This window comes from Pristiophorus japonicus, chromosome 1, assembly GCF_044704955.1.
Source record: "Pristiophorus japonicus isolate sPriJap1 chromosome 1, sPriJap1.hap1, whole genome shotgun sequence".
Taxonomy (NCBI): Eukaryota; Metazoa; Chordata; class Chondrichthyes; family Pristiophoridae; genus Pristiophorus; species Pristiophorus japonicus.
Window position 1 is genome coordinate 260,335,016 of NC_091977.1, and position 19,682 is coordinate 260,354,697.

A 19,682-nucleotide genomic window follows, 5' to 3' on the forward strand; every position below is an offset into this window, starting at 1 on the left:
TGCTCTTCTTCAAAATAGTGCCATGAGATCTTTTTCGTCCATTTGAGAAACAGACGGGGCCTCAGTTTAACGTCTCATCTGAAAGACGGCACCTCTGACAGTGCAGCATTTCCTCAGTCCTGCACTGGAGTTTCAGCCTAGATTTTCTTGTACTGTGTCTTGAACCCACAACCTTCTGACTCAGAGGCGAGAGTCCTACCCACTGAGCCTCAATTTTAGGGGTGGAATTCCTGTGGCGGGCCTCTCTGCCTAAATTGTTTTGCCATTTGATCGAGGCAACACCTGAAAACTTGGTCTTTTAAAAAGAAAATCCATGATAAAAGTTTTAGGGGGAAATGTTTGCTGAAGATATTAGACGCTAAAGAGGTTGCTAAGATAGGGTATTAAGCTGAAACATGTTTTAGCACGTGTTTGCACAAGATGCCATCTTGGTAAAGGAGTTGAAGCCAATGCCAGTAATGCTAGGACACCTGGAGGTTAGCTAAACAGCTATTTAAAATGCCTGATAGTGCTCATCAAAGAAGCTGCACAGCAATTTGGTGGCTGACGCTTCAAATAATGCCCTTTCCGAACAGCAATCAGCTGTTTGGGAGTAAAAATCGACGTTGATGTCGATTTCAAGCGCTACTTAAAAGGATACTCACCATTTCATGGCCATTGCTGCTGGAACTGTGAAAAATATGGGCTAGATTTTACACTTTTGAGCAGATCGTCCAAAAATGGGCATTATTTACGGCGTGGGTGGTAACAATGGATTTTCAGATCGCCGGCTTCTCACCCCTTCTCAAAGCACCTAGTCTCCATTTTTGAAATTGGGCATTACCACAAGCTATATGAAATGGGCGGTAGCGATAAATCTCACTGACCTTCTGCCGTAAAGTGTCGCCATCCTTAGCAATGGCATGGCAATGCTCGATTCCCGCGATTCAGGAGGTCAAGGGTCATCATGACATGCGCAGAAGAGGATACAGAGAGAGAGGGACTGAGAGGGACTGAAGGCGTGTGTGGCTGTGGTGTGGCTGCTTTTGGAGGAAGGAGGGAGAGGTTAGAGCTTTATAGCAAATAGGGAAATGATAATTAGCTGCTGCCAGCCAGATATTTGCCCGAATTTGGCCTATAATGGAGGGAGAGGAGAAGGCATCACAGCATGCTGTAGAGACTGATGCTGGAGAGAGCAGTGAGGTGCAAAAGAGACCTCCAATGTGCTCCTCAGAGATTCTCGGACAAGGGAAATGCCTCCCTCCTGCAGGAGGTCGAGTTACGCTGGGGTGATTTGACACAGGGATGGCGTAGAAAGCCCACCCCAAAGGCATATCAGAAGATATGGGCCGAGATAGCAGAGGTGGTCTCATCGGCGACCACTGAGGTGCGTGAGGGCAACCAACTCAAAGCCTGCGGTCATGGTGCATGTCTTTAGGTGTAAAGAATGATAATTATCATAATAATAATGATTACATCTGTCGATTATGTGTTGTATCAGTCTCTGTGACAGTACCTAGCAATGATCTCAGGCCATGTCGTCCTGTCACCTTTTACAAGAGAAGCTATCGACGATGAGGTCTGTGCAGAGTCGAACGGGTGGGAGGCCACCAGTCCCCAACGACATCACTGAGATGGAGGAGCGGGTGCTCGCACTCGCGGGGAAGCACACCCAGACAGCCACGGAAGCATCTGCAGACCCTGAAGTGATGCCATGTGAGTAAAGTTTACACCATTGCATGATGTAAAGTCAATAGATGCCACACCCACTTATATCCGAACAATCATATATGATAGATGATTTCTAAAATTGCCCTAGAAATAATGCTGGCCTAATGAAAATCATTTCAATGCATAATGTGTTGATGGTCATGAAATGTGATGTCTGTGATGATTTTGATAGTGGTGGTGCTTTTGTCGTGTATATGCTGTGTGTAGCGCTGGACTCACCATGTGACCCGAGCACCCCCTTCTCCTCTAATAACCTCATTTGTATTTTGCAGCTCAGCCAGCAGCGCGGCCCCAGGCAAGACCACAGAGGCCAGAAGGTGGGGGCGCGGGGCCCGAATCTCCAGATGATCCTACATCTGGTGCTGAGGAGCTCCGATTCTCACCCGTCAATCCGCTGGATCTGTTCTCAATGGATGAGAGCGCAGACTTCGAGGAACCTGCATCGCCAGGCTCCAGAAGCCATTCCACCTCAAGGCCATCTAGTGGTCCTCTGGTCATTCCCGCCTCCACTCTGGAGGTACTGGCCCCAAGCACCTCACCAGAGGGCACCCCATTTGTCCCCAGGATGGCGCCAACCCAGCGGAGGCCTCATGGACGCGGCAGGTCTGGTCCACAAGCGCCACATGAGAGCGGAGAGATGGTACAATTGTCCAAGAGAACTGTAGATTTGCTGACCAGCTCATCGAAGCATTGTGGGGCATATCCCGACAGGTGGCCACCATGACTGAGTACATTCCATGGGTGGCGGAGGCCCTGGATGTGATAGCCAGGAACACTGCGGGCAAGGCTTCCCAGTGGTCCCAGAGTACGGCACTCCACCCCTAAGTTCCGCACCACCACTGCGAACGATAGATGAGAACAAAGACCAAGATCCTGCTTTTGTATCAGAGAATGTTGCCCCCTCGGCACCCCCTGTTCCCGTACCTGTGCAACCACCGTCTCTGCCTTCATCCCTCCAAAGAAGCACCGCCTGATGAGTTCCTCGGCCAGGCGCCATGGAGCGAGGAGGGGAATGTGTAGAGGTGGGGAGAAGAAGAGGAGGGGGGAAGGAAAGTGAGGTGCATGTCCGCAGATGATGGCTGTGTTATATCTCCATCTGGGTGTATGCAATTTGTTATAACTTATGGTGGGAGGGGACTACCCTCCTACTTTGCATTTTTATTCTGTGTTGCTGGACATGTTGAACAGTTGATTGATGTCAATGGTCAAAAAAGTGGAGTGTGGGCGGGGGTTGGGTGTTTTTGCCCGTGATACTTATGTTGGTATAAAAACATTTTTATTGAACATAATCTTGTTGCTCATTGTCTCAGATAGCTGGACCATTACATACTGGTGATTCCTTAACATGAAAGGGTGAAATCAAACTTAACTTTAATCAACGTAAACTTAATCTGGCACCAAGGTGATGGGCACAATTGATGTTTGAGCTGCACACACACAGCAGTGTGTCAGCGTTGTCACTCACAGCAATGTTCTTTCATGCAAATCATTCAGATATTAGCTCCTCACGTAAGAGTATTGCAGCTATATAGCTTTCACAAGCCCTTTCCTGCAGTCTGGAGGGGGTCATGGGCATGGTTCCATAGCCAGCCTGATTGTCTGGCCCTAGCTCAGCATCCAGCCCCTCGTCGTCCTCTTCCTCTCTCTCTTGAGGTGGAGCATCAGTCCCTTCTGGCAATTCTTGGCTCCTCTTGATAGCCAGGTTGTGCAGCATGGAGCACACGATCACGAATTTACCTACTTGGTCAGGGTTGTATTGTAGCTCCCCTCCTGAGTGGTCCAGACATCTGAAGTGCTGCTTGAGCACAGTTATTGTTTTCTGGACCACATTGCGTGTGTCTCTGTGGCTCTGGTTGTATCGCTTCTCGGCCTCGGTGTGGGTGTAATGCAGGGGGTCATCAGCCAGGTGGCTAGGCCAATCGGTTATGACCAAACATCCAGCATTGTCCTTGTGGCTGACTCTTAAAGATGTCAGAAACAGCACTCTCACACAGGATGTGTGCCTCATCGAAGCTGCCCGCCATTTGGTATTCACTGCCATTATGATCTGGTTGTGGTCAACAACTAGTTGGACTGTCAGGGAGTGAAATCCTTTTCTGTTACAAAAAATCTCCGGGTCCTGAGAAGGTGGTGCCCGCATGGCGATGTGAGTGTACTGTATAGCTCCCTGCACCTTGTGGAACTTAGCAATGCTGTAGAATGCTGCAGCCCTGTCAGTCTGAGCCTCCGTGGCCATGGGGAAGCTGATAAAGTTCATCCTTCGTGTATAGGGCCTGCGTGACCTGTCTAATGCAGCGATGGGTTGCATGGTGAGACAGAGGTAAGATCTCGAGAGCAGAGGCCAGAAAAGATCCGAATGCATAGAAAGACAGTGCTGCAGTGACCTTGACCTCGACACTGACGTCCTGATGGCAGGCTGCATATGTGGCCTGATGAGCTCACATATTTCATTGATCACCAACTTGTGGAAGCTCAGTCTCCGAAGGCAGGTGTGGTTGGACACGCGAGGTAAGACCTCTTTTCCCTGTACATGCGGGGTGTGTATGGTCTGGCCCTCCTCCTCAGTCTTGCAAGTCTTAAATTGGGGACATAATGATGTGCATCACACATTGAGCCATCTGCACTCTGCAGTATCTGCGTATTAATCGATGCAGGCTGAGAAATGGCTGGCCTCATTCCATTGAAAGTATAATAGCAATTGATCAGAACAATAATTTCCTCACTAAAATACACCTAGAGTAAACCCCCAATAGTCCAGAGTCTGAAAATATGTCTGTTGAGATGTTCACTTCACCTGAGAAGAACTCCAGAGTCAATGCAAACTCTTCCGATGTTGAAGCAGCCTTTTGAATGAAGCGACCTGCAATTTAAAAAATGGCAGCCACACCGCTGGCGTTCGTTCAGAACAGTTCCACTTTTTCTGGGCTATTTTTTGGGTGAGCGACATTGTGGCACGATGTGTGCGAGGTGGTGAAAGTGACGGTGGGTGATCTCCTGGGCGTTAGTTTCGTCAAATGTGCTCTTTACGACAAAAAAAAGTGGGTCGGTATTATTGAATCTCGGCGTTAATGCTGTGCGAAAAGTAATGCTGGCCGATATTATGGGCATTGATTTTGCCCATTCTGATGATTCCGCCCAAAAAATATGGGTGGGCGGTATTATTTTTTCCTGGCATTACGCACATGGAGAAAGTAACGCATAGCGATAAGTTTCCGAAAAATGCCCGTCAGTTTCCATTTTATGGCTAAATAGGCAATACATGGGCGTTATACGTCATTTCAGCGATAAAATGGGGGTTACGCAGGCAAAAAACGTGGAAAATCTAGCCCTATGACTGAAACGCATCGGGAGACTTTCTGGGACACTTTGTTAAGACTTCAGCAACAATTCGAGCAACATTTATTCCGGAAAGTCTCTGAGGACTTTACCTAAAAAGAGTAAGTGTTCTGCTGCTTAATTGAGTTACCAGGAAAAAGGGCGTGCTTGTTCATGGGCCTCTTGCGAGGGATCTGCTTGGTGTGGATGAGGAATGGGAGGAGGACATGAGGCCAGGCTGAGCAGCACCAGTTGCTGCAGGAGAGGGGGACAGGAGGATGAGGTGGGCTCCTCCCCCCTGCGGGTACAGGACATTCCTCCTCCTATGGACCTTCTCCACCAGGACCTCCAGTGCTGCATCCAAGAACCTGTGCGCCATCTCCCTCGGTCCCTGAGCCATCCTGCAACATGCTGCTGTGTGTCACCCAGCACACTCCACACCTTCAGTGGAAGTGGGTGCAAGGAGCTCACTGCTCCAAGAAAATTGCATCGAATCAGCACTTGAGTGCTAACCCTGCAGGTGTCTGATTTAGCACCTCCAGGCAAGTTCACATTATGGTAATCAGTAATGAGGACCAAATTGTGTGCTAAATCCAGACTTTCAAACAGTTGTGTCTTACTAGTACAGCTCCCACATAGCGGCTATTTTCACACTTTGGCCACAGTAACCCCCATAGTCATGGAGAAAAAAAATTGCAGTTCAACTTTTTTTTGAAAACAGTGTTTTGAGTAATTTAATTGGTTCACTTTCTACTTTCTTTTATTAATTGGTTCTCCTGCCTGTCATTCAGAATTGATTGTTTTCATAGGTTTTTAGTCACTTCCCACTGGTAATTCCTCGCCACTTGCCTTACTTTTGATTTATTCATTCCCTCCATCTTCAGTTCTCATTTGCTGCTGTTTTACTTTGAGCCAATAATGCATGACAGATTTGATGATGAGAGATTTGAGATGGCAAATGTATGCATATTATGGGAAGTAAATGTTACACGACAGGAAGTGTGTGCAGATACAAGATCTTTATAATATAACTAGCAGATCTTCCTTGTTATATATGTAAACCTGTAAATAACTTGTGCAGCCACCAGAGGGCTCATCCCCTAGAGTCCCAAGGGATCCCACAATCCCTTGGGAGCACGGGTACTTAACGAGGCCTCACAGGCTGGAGAGGCATTCTGGAGACCTGCAATAAAAGACTACGGTCACACTTTACTTTGAGCTCACAATATCCAGTCAGACTCTTAATTCATATATAACAACTGGCGACAAGATACAGATGACGAACCCAACGATGCAGAGAACAGTGGGCATCCTGGAAAAATTCTCAGAAGGAAATGATTGGGAAACCTTCGGAGAGCGATTCGACCAATACTTTGTGTTCAATGAGCGGGAAGGAGAAGCGAATGCTGCCAAAAGAAGGGCGATCCTCCTCACCATTTGCGGGGCACCAACGTATGCCTCATGAAAAATCTCCTTGCTCCAGCGAAACCCACAGAGAAATTATACGATGATTTGTGCATACTGGTCCCGGAGCACCTGAACCTGAAGGAAAGTGTTGTGATGGCGAGGTACTGGTTCTATACCTAGAAAAGGTCTGAAGGCCAAGAAGTGGCGAGTTATGTCGCCGAGCTAAGACGCCTTGCAGGACATTGCGAATTTGAAGGACATTTGGAGCACATGCTCAGAGACTTTTTCGTACTTGGCATTGGCCATGAAGTGATACTTCACAAACTTTTGACTGTAGAGACCATAACCTTGAGTAAGGCCAAAGCGATAGCCCAGGTGTTCATTGCCACCAGTGACAATACGAAGCAAATCTCTCAGCACACAAGTGCTGCTACAAGTACTGTGAACAAAGTGATGTTGTTTTCAAATCGCAACATACAGGGCAGGCCCCACATGCTTGCAGCAGCACATACGCAGATGTCTCAGAGTCCACCATCAAGGGTGATGAATGCAAGGCCATTAACACCTTGTTGGCGCTGCGGGGGTGATCATCGATTCCATTCATTTCGCTTCAAAGGGTACGTTTGCAAGGGCTGTGGAACAATGGAACACCTCCAACGTATGTGCAGGCAAGCTGCAAACCATGCTAGTCCTGAAAACCACCATGTTGCAGAGGAGGACAGATCCATGGCTGATCACGACAAGCCAGAGCCTCAGACTGAGGAGGCAGAGGTATATGGGGTGCACACAATTAATATAAAGTGTCCCCCGATATTGCTGAAGGTTGAAGTAAATGGTGTCAATGGAGCTGGAAACAGGCATGAGCAAGTCCATTATGAGCAAAAAGACTTTCGAAAAATTGTGATGCAGCAAGGCCTCAAGGCCAGTCTTGACTCCCATTCGCACGAAACTGAGAACTTACACAAAGGAACTGATTCCCGTAATCAGTAGTGCTACTGTAAAGGTCTCCTACGATGGAGCGATGTGCATGCTATCACTCTGGGTGGTAGCAGGCGATAGTCCCACACTGCTTGGGAGGAGCTGGCTGGGAAAGATACGCTGGAATTGGGACGATGTCCAAGCGCTCTCGTCCGCTGACGACACTTCTTGTGCCCAGGTCTTAAACAAGTTCCCTTCGTTGTTCGAACCAGGCATCGAGAAGTTCCAAGGAGCAAAAGTGCAGATCCACCTAATTCCGGGGGCACGACCCATACATCACAAGGCGAGAGCAGTACCGTACATGATGAGAGAAAGGGTAGAGATCGAGCTAGACCGGCTGCAAAGAGAGAGCATCATTTCGCTGATTGAATTCAACGAGTGGGCTAGTCCGATTGTTCCAGTCCTCAAGGGAGACGGCACCGTCAGAATCTGTGGTGATTACAAAGTAACTATCAATCGTTTCTCCCTGCAGGATCAATACCCACTATCAAAGCCTGACAACATTTTTGCTATGCTGGTGGGAGAAAAAACGTTCACGAAGCTGGACTTGACCTCGGCCTACATGACGCAGGAGCTGGAGGAATCATCCAAGGGCCTCACCAGCATCAACACGCACAAAGGTCTCTTCATTTATAACAGATGCCCGTTTGGAATGCGATCAGATGCGGCAATATTCCAGAGAAACATGGAAAGCTTACTGAAGTCAGTCCCGCGCATGGTGTTCTTCCAGGACGACATCTTGGTTACAGGTCGGGTCACAATCGAGCATCTGCAGAAGCTGGAGGAGGTTCTTAGTCGACTCAACCGCGTGGGGCTCAGGTTAAAACGCTCGAAGTGCGTTTTCCTGGCTCCTGAAGTGGAGTTCCTGGGAAGAAGAATCACGGCGGACGGCATCAGGCCCACTGACTTGAAGACGGAGGCAATCGAGAACGCACCGAGGCCACAGAACGTGACAGAGCTGCGGTTGTTTCTAGGACTCCTGAACTACTTTGGTAACTTCTTACCGGGTCTCAGCACACTGTTAGGACCACTGCATATTTTACTGCATAAAGGAGACGAATGGATATGGGGCAAAAGCCAAGAAAATGCCTTTGTAACGGCTAGAAAATTGTTATGCTCAAATAAATTGTGTTGCATAATCCATGTAAGAGTTTGGTACTAGCATGTGATGCGTCGTCGTACAGCGTCAGGTGTGTATTGCAACAAGCTAATGATTTTGCGAAATTGCAACCAGTTGCTTATGCATCCAGAAATTTGTCTAACGCTGAGAGAGCCTACAGCATGACTAAAAAAGAAGCATTAGCATGTGTCTATGGGATAATGAAAATGCATCAATATCTGTTTGTGCTCAAATTTGAACTGGAAACTGACCATAAGCCACTGATATCCCTGTTTTCCGAGAGTAAGGGGCTAAATACGAATGCATCGGCCTGCATCCGGAGATGGGCGCTCACGTTGTCCGCATATAACAATGCCATCCGCCACAGGCCAGGCACAGAAAACTGTGCCGATGCTCTCAGTAGGCTGCCGTTGCCCACCACGGGGGTGGAAATGGTGCAGCCCGCAGATTGAGTCATGGTTATGGAAGCATTCGAGAGTGAGCAATCACACATCACAGCCCGACAGATTAGAACCTGGTCGAGCCAGGACCCATTACTGTCTCGAGTAAAAAATTGTGTGCTTCACGGGAGCTGGTCCAGTGTCCCAGTGGAAATGCAGGAAGAGATAAAGCCGTAACAGCGGCGCAAAGATGAAATATCTATACAGGCAGACTGCCTTCTGTGGGGCAATCGGATTGTGGTCCCCAAGAAGGGCAGAGACACTTTCGTTAGTGATCTTCACAGTACCCACTCAGTCATCGTAATGATGAAAGCGATAGCCAGATCCCACGTGTGGTGACCCGGTATCGATGCAGACTTAGGGTCCTGCGTGCACAGATGTAACACATGCTCGCAGTAAAGCAATGCACCCAGGGAGGCGCCACTAAGTTTATGGTCTTGGCCCTCCAAACCGTCGTCCAGGGTCCACGCCGACTATGCAGGCCCGTTTTTGGTTAAAATATTCCTTGTGGTTGTAGATGCGTACTCCAAATGGATTGAATGTGAGATAACGTCGGCAAGCATACCCGTTGCCACTACTGAAAGCCTGTGGGCCATGTTTGCCATGCACGGACTACCTGATGTCCTTGTGAGCGACAATGGGCCATGTTTTACCAGTGCTAAGTTCAAAAAGTTCATGACCCGTAACGGAATTAAACATGTTACATCTTCCCCGTTCAAACCAGCATCTAATGGTCAGGCAGAGAGAGCAGTGCAAACCATCAAGCAGGGTTTGAAGAGGGTAACTGAAGGCTCACTGCAGTCTCGCCTATCCCGAGTCCTGCTTAGCTCCCGCATGAGACCCCATTCGCTCACTGGGATCCCACCTGCTGAACTGCTCATGAAAAGTGCACTTAAGACAAGGCTGTCATTAGTTCACCCTAATCTACATGAACAGGTAGAGAGCAGGCGGCTTCAACAAAATGCATATCATGATAGTGCAAATGTGTCACGCGAGATTTAAATCAATGATCCTGTATTTGTTTTGAATTATGGACAAGGTCCCAAGTGGCTTCCCGGCACCATTGTGGCCAAAGAGAGGAGCAGGGTGTTTCGGGTCAAATTTTCAAATGGACTCATTCACCGGAAACACTTGGACCAAATCAAACTCAGATTCACGGACTATCTAGAGCAACCCATTTTGGACTCTATCTTTTTTGACCCCCCCAACATACACACCAGTGGCAACCGACACTGCGGTTGGCTATGAAGCAGAACCCATCACCCGCAGGAGTCCAGCAAGACTCACCACACTAGGCAGCCCAGCAAGGCCAGCTGCACAGCAGCCCAGCGAGGGTGAACAAACGATTCACCAAAACCTGCATTTGCACCGAGACGATCAACTAGGGAAAGAGAGGCCTCAGATCAACTCACCTTATAAATAGTTACACTATTGACTTGGGGGGGGGGGGAGTGTTGTTGTATCTGTAGACTTGTATATACCTTGTACAGCCACCAGAGGGCTCATCCCCTGGAGTCCTAAGGGATCCCACAATCCCTTGGGAGCACCTGTACGTAAGGAGGCCTCACAGGCTGGAGAGGTCCTCTGGAGACCTGCAATAAAAGACTAAGGTCACACTTTACTTTGAGCTCACAGTATTCAGTCAGACTCTTTATTCATACATAACATTCCTTGTCAATGCTCATGGCCAATTAGAGGACACACAGTTTTATCACAATAAAGAGGGGATATCAACAAAGTGTGATGGGAAAGTGTTACAAGAAGCAAGTTTGGCACTTACACAAGTGCATGCTATACACAGGACTGTACTAAACAAACAGGAAATCTTCTTAACAAATAGTTCTTGTCAAAACATTCGCTTTACAAGTAATATATTTTTTTCATAATTTCAGATTACGCTGAGAATAGATTTCAAGCTACATAAAGAGGCATTGTCTTCTTAATAATTAATCAATCTGCTCAATCAATGAACATGCCACATGTGATGAAGTTACCACTTCACTGATTGCATTTATCAAGATAATTTTTAAACTTACTGTTCAATAGTTTTTATTGGGAAAAAAAATTCAGAAAGGATATATTAGCCAGAGGACAAAATGGCAATCCTGAGAAGTGCAAAAGCAAAACACTGCGGATGCTGGGAATCTGAAAAAAAAAGAGAAAATGCTGGAAATATTCAATGGGTCATGCAGCATCTGTGGAGAGAGAAACAGAGTTAACTTTTCTGGTTGAGCATGGAGCTAAAACGATAACTCTGTTTCTCTCTCCACAGATGTTTCCTGACCTGCTGAGTATTTCCAGCATTTTCTGTTTTTAATCTTGAGAAGTGAGTAGTTCTATGAGGTTAACCTGCCAACTTACCACTGGCCCTGTAAGAGCTGAATTTGCACCAGGGACTCAAACAATAGTAATGCACCATAGATGGAAGGTAGAATATCACTCTGCTGAGTACAGTGATCAGAACCGATAGCATTTTTACAAATACATTTCAAGAACTTCAGTTTGGTGGAAATAACTATTCTAACTTATATAAGTAACTACCACATATTTTTAAATGCTGGTAAATCTCGAATGCTATGTTCTGCACGAGGAGTATTGTGCAGCCAAGCTGTAGCTTTGAGTGTTATTTGAACTCATTTAATTCTCACTAAAGGAGATCTGCCAGTTCCAGTAGGAGCAACATTGACCAGGGTCAGTCATTCTCTCTGGGAGTATTTTTCGTGTGTCAAATCATGCAATGAGATTTTCAATGACCACAAACTAAATCAGGCGGTCCTACTTCAAGAAGTAAAGTGCACTCGATGAGGGAAAAGGGAACAGGAAGATATATTCTGTTCTTTAATGGCTTTTATGTTTCAGATCTTTTTTGTAGCCCAGTACATTCTATAGCAACATTTTAGAAAAGATAGGAATCAAAGAAATGCAAAATTTATATTTTAAAAAATACTGGAGGCCATCAATATAAGATTATAAGATAGTCACCAGGAGATCAAATATGGAATTCAGAAGAAACTTCTTTACCCAGAGAGTGGTGAGAATATGGAACTCGCTACCACAGGGAGTGGCTGTAGTGAATAATGTAGATGCATTTAAGGGGAGGCTCGATAAGCATACAAAGGAGACGGGAATAGAGGGTTATGCTGATAGAGTTAGAGGAGGAGGCTCGAGTGGAGCATAACCGTTGGCAAGGACTAGTTGGGCCGATTGGCCTGTTTCTGTGCCGTATATCCTATGTAATCCTGTGTAAAATAAAGCCGAAGATAATTGCTAACTTTTAGGATTAGCATTATTAAGAAGAGATTAAACAGAACATAAGAACATAAGAATTAGGAGCAGCAGTAGGACATATGGCCCTTCGAGCCTGCTCCGCCATTCAATAAGATCTTGTCTGAACTTCGACCTCAACTCCACTTTCCTGCCCTATCCCCATATCCCTTAATTCCTCTGGAGTCCAAAAATCCACCTATCTCAGCCTTGAATATACTCAATGACTGAGCATCCACAGCACTTTGGGGCAGAGAATTGCAAAGATTCACAACTCTCTGAGTGAAGAAATTCCTCCTCATCTCAGTCTTAAATAGCCGACCACTTATCCTGAGACTATGCCTCCTAGTTCCAGAGTCTACAGCCAGGGGAAATATCATCTACCTTGTCAATCCCCCGCAGAATCTTGCATGTTTCAATGAGGTCACCTCTCATTCTTCTAAGTGCAGAGAGCATAGGCCCAATCTACTCAATCCCTCCTCATAGGACCACCCCCTCATCCCAGGGATCAATCTATTGATCATTCATTGTATCGCCTCCAAGGCAAGTATATCCTTCCTTAAATAAGGAGACCAAAACTGTGTACAGTACTCCAGGTGTGGTCTCATCAGAGCCCTGTACAATTGTAGCAAGACTTCATTACTCTTGTCCTCCAGCCCTCTAGCAATAAAGGTCAACATGCCATTTGCCTTCCTAATTACTTGCTGTACCTGCAAGTTAACTCTCTGTGTCTCCTGCATGAGGACACCTTAATCTCTCAACATTTAATAGTTTCTCGCCATTTAAAAAATAGTCTGTTTTTCTATTCTTCCTACCCAAGTGAATAATCTCATATTCCCTCACAGTATACTCCATACGAAGATACACTGCAGCAACTTGCCACAGCTTCTTCGGCAGCACCTCACAAACCCGCACCCTCTACCAGCTAGAAGGACAAGGGCAGCAGGTGCATGAGAGCACCTGCAAGTTCACCTCCAAGTTACACACCATCCTGACTTAGAAATATATCGCCGTTTCTTCAGTGTCGCCGGGTCAAATTCCTGGAACTCCCTCCCTAACAGCAATGTCAGAGTACCTTCACAATAAGGACTACAGTAGTTCAAGAAGGCGGCTCACCACTACCGTCTCAAGGGTAATTATGAATGAACAATAAATGCTGGTCTTGCCAGTGACTCTCACATCCCAAAACTAATTAAAAAAATAATCTGCCACCTTATTGCCCACTCACTAAACCTGTCTATATCCCTTCCCAGGCTCTTTGCATCCTCCTCACGGGCTCAATTTTGCTCAAGCCCGTTTTCTGCCATATTGCCAGAGTTATGCTTGTTTTTCTCGGCCAGAAATGTGCCAGAACTATTTTGCCAAAGTTTCTCCCATATATAATTCAAATTTGGTACTGTGCAGTGTGTCCAGTCGCCTCTCGGCACTGTTGTGGCCAAAGAGGAGAGTAGGGTGTTTCGGGTCAAACTTTCAAATGGACTCATCCACCGGAAACACTTGGACCAAATCAAACTCAGATTCACGGACTATCCAGAGCAACCCGTTTTGGACCCTACCTTCTTTGACCCCCCAACATACACACCAGTGACAACTGATACCGCGGTTGACCACGAAGCAGAACCCATCACCCGCAGCAGCCCAGCAGGACTCACCACACCAAGCAGCCCAGCAAGCCCAGCTGCACAGCAGCCCAGCGAGGGCCCAACAAACCATTCACCAAAACCAGCATTTGCACCGAGACAATCAACCAGGGAATGAAAGGCCCGAGATCGACTCACCTTGTAAATAGTTACACTCTTGACTTTTTGCGGGGGGAGTGTTGTTATATATGTAAACCTGTAAATATCTTGTGTAGCCACCAGAGGGCTCATCCTCTGGAGTCCCAAGTGATCCCACAATCCCTTGGGAGCACCTGTACCTAAGGAGGCCTCACAGGTTGGAGAGGCACTCTGGAGACCTGAACTAAAAGACGAAGGTCACAATTTACTTTGAGCTCACAGTATCTAGTCAGACTCTTTATTCATACATAACAGTGAATACATTCAATGCAGCCCTGTACCTTTGCGAAGGCAGCAATCCTGGAGAAGCCCACAGCCCTGTCATGGATTGCTTGGGCCGTCATGGTGAACTTTATGTAGTCGTTCCTCCATGCATATACTACAGCTGTCACCTGCCGAATGTAGTAATGTGTTGCATGTTGAGAGATCCCCAGTTATCGCTTGAAACGATCCGGAGGCATAGAATGAAAGTTCAGCTGTCACCTTCAATTCAACTGACAAAGCAGTCCTCCTGATGTTTCTAGGTTGCAGGTCTGCTTTCACCAACTCACAGATCTCACTTACAAATTCTTTGCCCAAACGCAGCCTTGACACAGTCTGCATCACTCAGGTGCAGATATGAACGCCTGTCTCGATATATCCGATGTGGGTAAGGCCTCCTGCCCTGCAACCTACGTGCTCTGATGTTCCTCATGCAATGACTTGGAATCAATTGTCTTCTATGTAGTACCATCATGCAGAAAGATCGCACAAGGTAAGGCATTGTCAGTGTTGCCCCCATCGTTAAATTTTACCTTTACAAGAAGCTCACAATGTCCAGAAGGCAGGCAGGACAGGTTCTTTGTTATCTTTCCCCAAGGTCTGAATGGATGGACCACACCCAGGTCTTGTGACTTTTCCTCCCTCTCCCCCCACCCCCAACTAATTGCAGTCTTGTGACTTCTCCCCTTCTCCCCCCATCCCCCAAACTCATTGCAGTCTTGTGCCTAGTGCAGAAGCCTTCCGATCGCCACCTCCCTCTTCACGCTCCCCACCCTCAGGTTTGCTTTCCAGCTCAGCCCCGAGGCCCTGTGTCCAGGCATGGGGCCGATTCTGACGGCCGACGCTACGACCCCCCTCCAGCCCTGCTTGAAAACATTTGGTGATGGCGTGTGAGTAAAAAAAAAATTAAAACTTCCGAAGTCCAAGAAACTTCCATGTACTCCGTTGAAAGTTAAAAAAGTTGAACTTTATTATGGATATTTCAAGTGTTAGAGACTCCCTCCAAAAACTTTGATGAAAAACAATGGCATCTTTCAGTGGCGATTTTGCAATGTGCGCTGTTTTCTGTTAACTCACCAGAAGGTTTTTTGGGAGTGGCCAGATACGCCGACCTAGGATAAAAATTTTTGGGGCAAACTGCAAAAAATGCTGAAAATTGGCGCAGACATGAGGGAACGTCAAAAAAAACGAACGCAGAAAAATCGTAACTAAAGCAGTTATGCTGGCGCAGATTCCAGGGGGAAACTTTGAATTAAATAATTCCACCAGAAAAAACGGCACGCACCAAAAAAGCGGTGCAAATGACCCAGGAAATTGAGCCCCACATCTTACTTTTTCTCCTAGATTTGTATCATTAGCAAATTTGGATACAGCACTCGTTCTCTTCATCTAATTCATTAATATAGATTGTAAATAGCTGAGGCCCAAGCACTGATCCCTGTGGCACCCAACTAGTTACAGCCTGCCAATCTGGAAATTACCCATTTATCCCTATTCTCTGTTTTCTGACCAAACCCATGTGCCCTTATCTTGCTTGACAACCTTTCATGTGGCATCTTATCGAATGCCTTTTGGAAATCCAAATATACTATGTCCACTGGTTCCCTTTTATCCAGCCTGTTGGTTACATCCTCAAAAAACTCTATTAAATTTGTCAAACACGATTTCCCTTTCATAAAACCATGTTGACTCTGCCTAATCATATTATGATTTTCTAAGTACCCTGTTACCACTTCCTTAACAATGGATTCCAATATTTTCCCAATGACTGATGCCAGGCTAACTGGCCTGTAGCTCCCTGTTTTCTCTCTTCCTCCTTTCTTGAATAGCAGGGTTACATTTGCTACTTTCCAATCTGCTGGGACCATTCTAGAATCTAGGGAATTTTGGAAGGTCACAACCAATGCATCCACTAACTCTGCAGCCACCTCGGCTTTAGTCCATCAGGTCCAGGGGATTTGTCAGCGTTTAGTCCCTTTAGATTCTCAAGTACTTTTTCCTGTACTGATATTAATTACATTAAGTTCCTCACTCTTTTTAGTCCCTTGGTTTCCCAAATTTTGCGCATGCTTTTTGTGTCTTCTATTGTGAAGACAGATGCAAAATATTTGTATAAAGTCTCTGCCATTTCCTTGTTCCCCAATATAATTTCTCATGTCTCAGCCTCCAAAGGGACACACATCTTACTAGTGCTACTCTCTTCCTTTTTACTTACTTGTAAGAAACTCTTACAATCTGTTTTATATTTCTTGTTAATTTACCGTCATATTCTATTTTCTCCCTTTTTAACAATTTTTGGACATCCTTGCTGGTTTCTAAAGCTCTCCCAATCCTTAGGCTTACTACTATTCTTCACAATATTATAAGCATCTTTTTTTAATCTCATACTATCCTTAACATCTGCAGATAGCCATGGATAGCTCACTTTTCCCATGGAGTTTTCATTTCTCAATGGAATGTACATTTGTTGTGAATTTTAGAATATTTCCTTGAATGTTTGCCATTGCTTATCTACTGTCATACCTTTTAATCTAATTTCCCAATTTATCTTAGCCAACTCGATCCTCATACCTATGTAATTGGCTTTGTTTAAGTTTAGGACTCTAGCATCAGATTTAAGAATGTCAGTTTCAAACTCAATGTAAAATGCTATCATATTATGATCACTCTTTCCAAGAGGATCCTTTACTATAAGTTTACTAATTAACCCTGTCTCATTACACAAAACAAGATCTAAAACAGCCTGCTCCCTGTTTGGTTCCATAAAGTATTGTTCTACAAATCTGTATTGAATACATTCCATGGACTCGTACTCCAGACTACTCTTGCCAATTTGATTTGCCCAATCTATATGCAGATTAAAGTCGCCCATGATTATTGTATTACCTTTGTTACAAGCTCCTATTATTTCTTGATTCATACTCTGTCTAATAGTATAGCTACTGTGAGGGGGCTTATACACTACTCCCACTAATGTTTTTTGCCCCTTGTTATTCCTTATCTCCACCCATACTGATTCTATTTCCTGATCTTCTGAGCCAAGATCCTTTCTCACTACTGTCCGTATGTCATCCTTAATTATTAGGGCTACTCCCCACGCCTTTTCTAATCTGCCTGTCTTTTTGATAAGTTAAGTGCCCTGGAATATTTAGTTCCCAACCCTGGTCACCATGCAACCATGTTTCTGTAATACTATTAGATCATACTCATTTATTATAATTTGCACCACTAATTCACCTAACTTGTTACAAATGTTTCATGCATTCAGGTAAAGAGCCTTTAGTTTTAACCTTTTACCATAATTTCCTGCTTTATTCTTATTCATTCATTGCCGAGAGCATGCAGAAACCAAATGTAGACAGCGGAAGGAGCGTGCATATAACCAGATTACCCACCAACCCTTTCCTTCAACCATGTCTGTCCCACCTGTTACAGAGACTGTAATTCCCGTGTTGGACTGTACAGTCACCTGAGAACTCACTTTTAGAGTGGAAGCAAGTCTTCCTCGATTTTGAGGGACTTCCTATGATGATAATGCAAGATTACCTGTAAACTCTGTCCCTTCCTGTCACGCACTGCTTATCTTTAACCAAATCGCTACACTGCTCCATTGCTTTGATTTTTTGCTTTAGATTTTGAAATTTCCACCCACCATTTTTAGTTTGAAGCCCAATCAACAGCCCTAGTTATTCGATTCGCCAGGTCACTGGTCCCAGCCTGATTTAAGTGGAGACCGTCCCAACAGAACAGCTTCCTCTTTCCCCAGTACTGGTGCCAGTGCCCCATGAATTGAAACCCCTGCCTTCCACACTACTCTGACAGCCACGCATTTAATCTTGTAATCTGCGTGTCCCTATGCCAATTTGTGCGAGGCTCAGGTAACAAGACAGAGATTATTACCTTAGAGGTTCTGTTCTTTAATTTGGACCCTAGCTCCTCAAATTCTCTCAGCAGAACCTCATTCCTAGTTCTACCTACATCGTTGGTTCCTACGTGGACCAAGGCAACTGGATCCTTCCCCTCCCACTCAAAGTTCATCTCCAGCCACATGAAGTCATCCTTAATTCTGGCAGGCAACACAGCCTTCGGAACTCCCAATTATGGCTGCAGAGAACAGTATATATCCCCCTCACAATACTGTATCCTACCACTACAACATTCTTTTTCAGTGCCCCAATTTGGCCTCCTGTACAACAGTACCAAGGTCAGTTTGCTCATCCAAGCAGGCAGCAAGAACTTCATACCTGTTAGATAAGGGCAAAGGCCGAGACTCCTCCAGCACTGCTCCTGGGGTCCCCTTACCTGCCGAAGTTGCAGTCACTCCCTCCTGTCCCTGACCACTAACCAGAACTGTACCACTACCTCACCTAAGTGGTGTGACTGCGTCCTGGATCAAAGTGTCCAGATAATTCTCCCCCTTCCTGATGCCCTGCAATTTCTACACCTTGGAGTCCAGCTCAACAACTCTGAGCAAGTTCCTCAAGTTGCAGACACTTACTGCAGACGTGGTCACCCGGGATCGCAATGCTCTCCACAAACTCCCACATGCTGCAGTTGCGGCACACCACCTGCACTGCCATCCCTTTATTACCTTGTTTTAATTATTTAGACAATTAAAGTATTTGGGGCCGAAATTGCCCACCACTGGAAACGGGGCACACCTGCCCAGTTTCAGTTGTTTTTATCGGCCATGTGGTCTCTTGAGCGAAGTTCCGTTCTTTGGCATTATTTTTCAGTGGACCGGAAGTCGGTCATAATGGGGGTGGATGTGCGGTGGTGACTGGCAGTTCTCAGTCTAGAGGGGTGGAAATTGGGGGCGGTGTAGTGTTCGCTGCTGTCAGTCATCAGCATTGCGCTGGTGATGTCATCACGGCACCGCGTCACCACGGCTCTCCACTTCACTTAAAGGGTGGAGCCTATGCAATTCTTTAAGTTCAGTCCACTGGTCCACCAGGGAGGGTTTCGGCCGGGCCAGTGGCCTGGCACCCAAGAGGGGTTGGCATGCTGGCTGTTGGTGGCCTGTCCGAACCCAGGGGCATAATTGTCAGCCTGACATGGCAGTCGGCAGACAAAATAAAACATGGTGGCAGCGGCAGTAGGTCCTCCCCGTAAATGGGAACCATATCGACATTTTAGAAGCACTCCAAACTCAGTGTACCGACAGAAAAAACTGCTTTTGGGACGGCGCAGTGGGAGCAAGATATTTTCGGCGAAATTTCACCATCAGGGGAGAACATCGGTGGTGTGCGCGCTGATGACGCACTTAGGATGGATCGGCAGCAGCGGAGTGGTGGGGGAGATGAGCAGGTCACTGCCGGGATATCACAGGCGCGGATTTTTCAAAATGGCAGCCATTCCACTCCGCAGCTTGGCCACCGATTTCAGGCAGTAACAGACCTTTCCCACTCT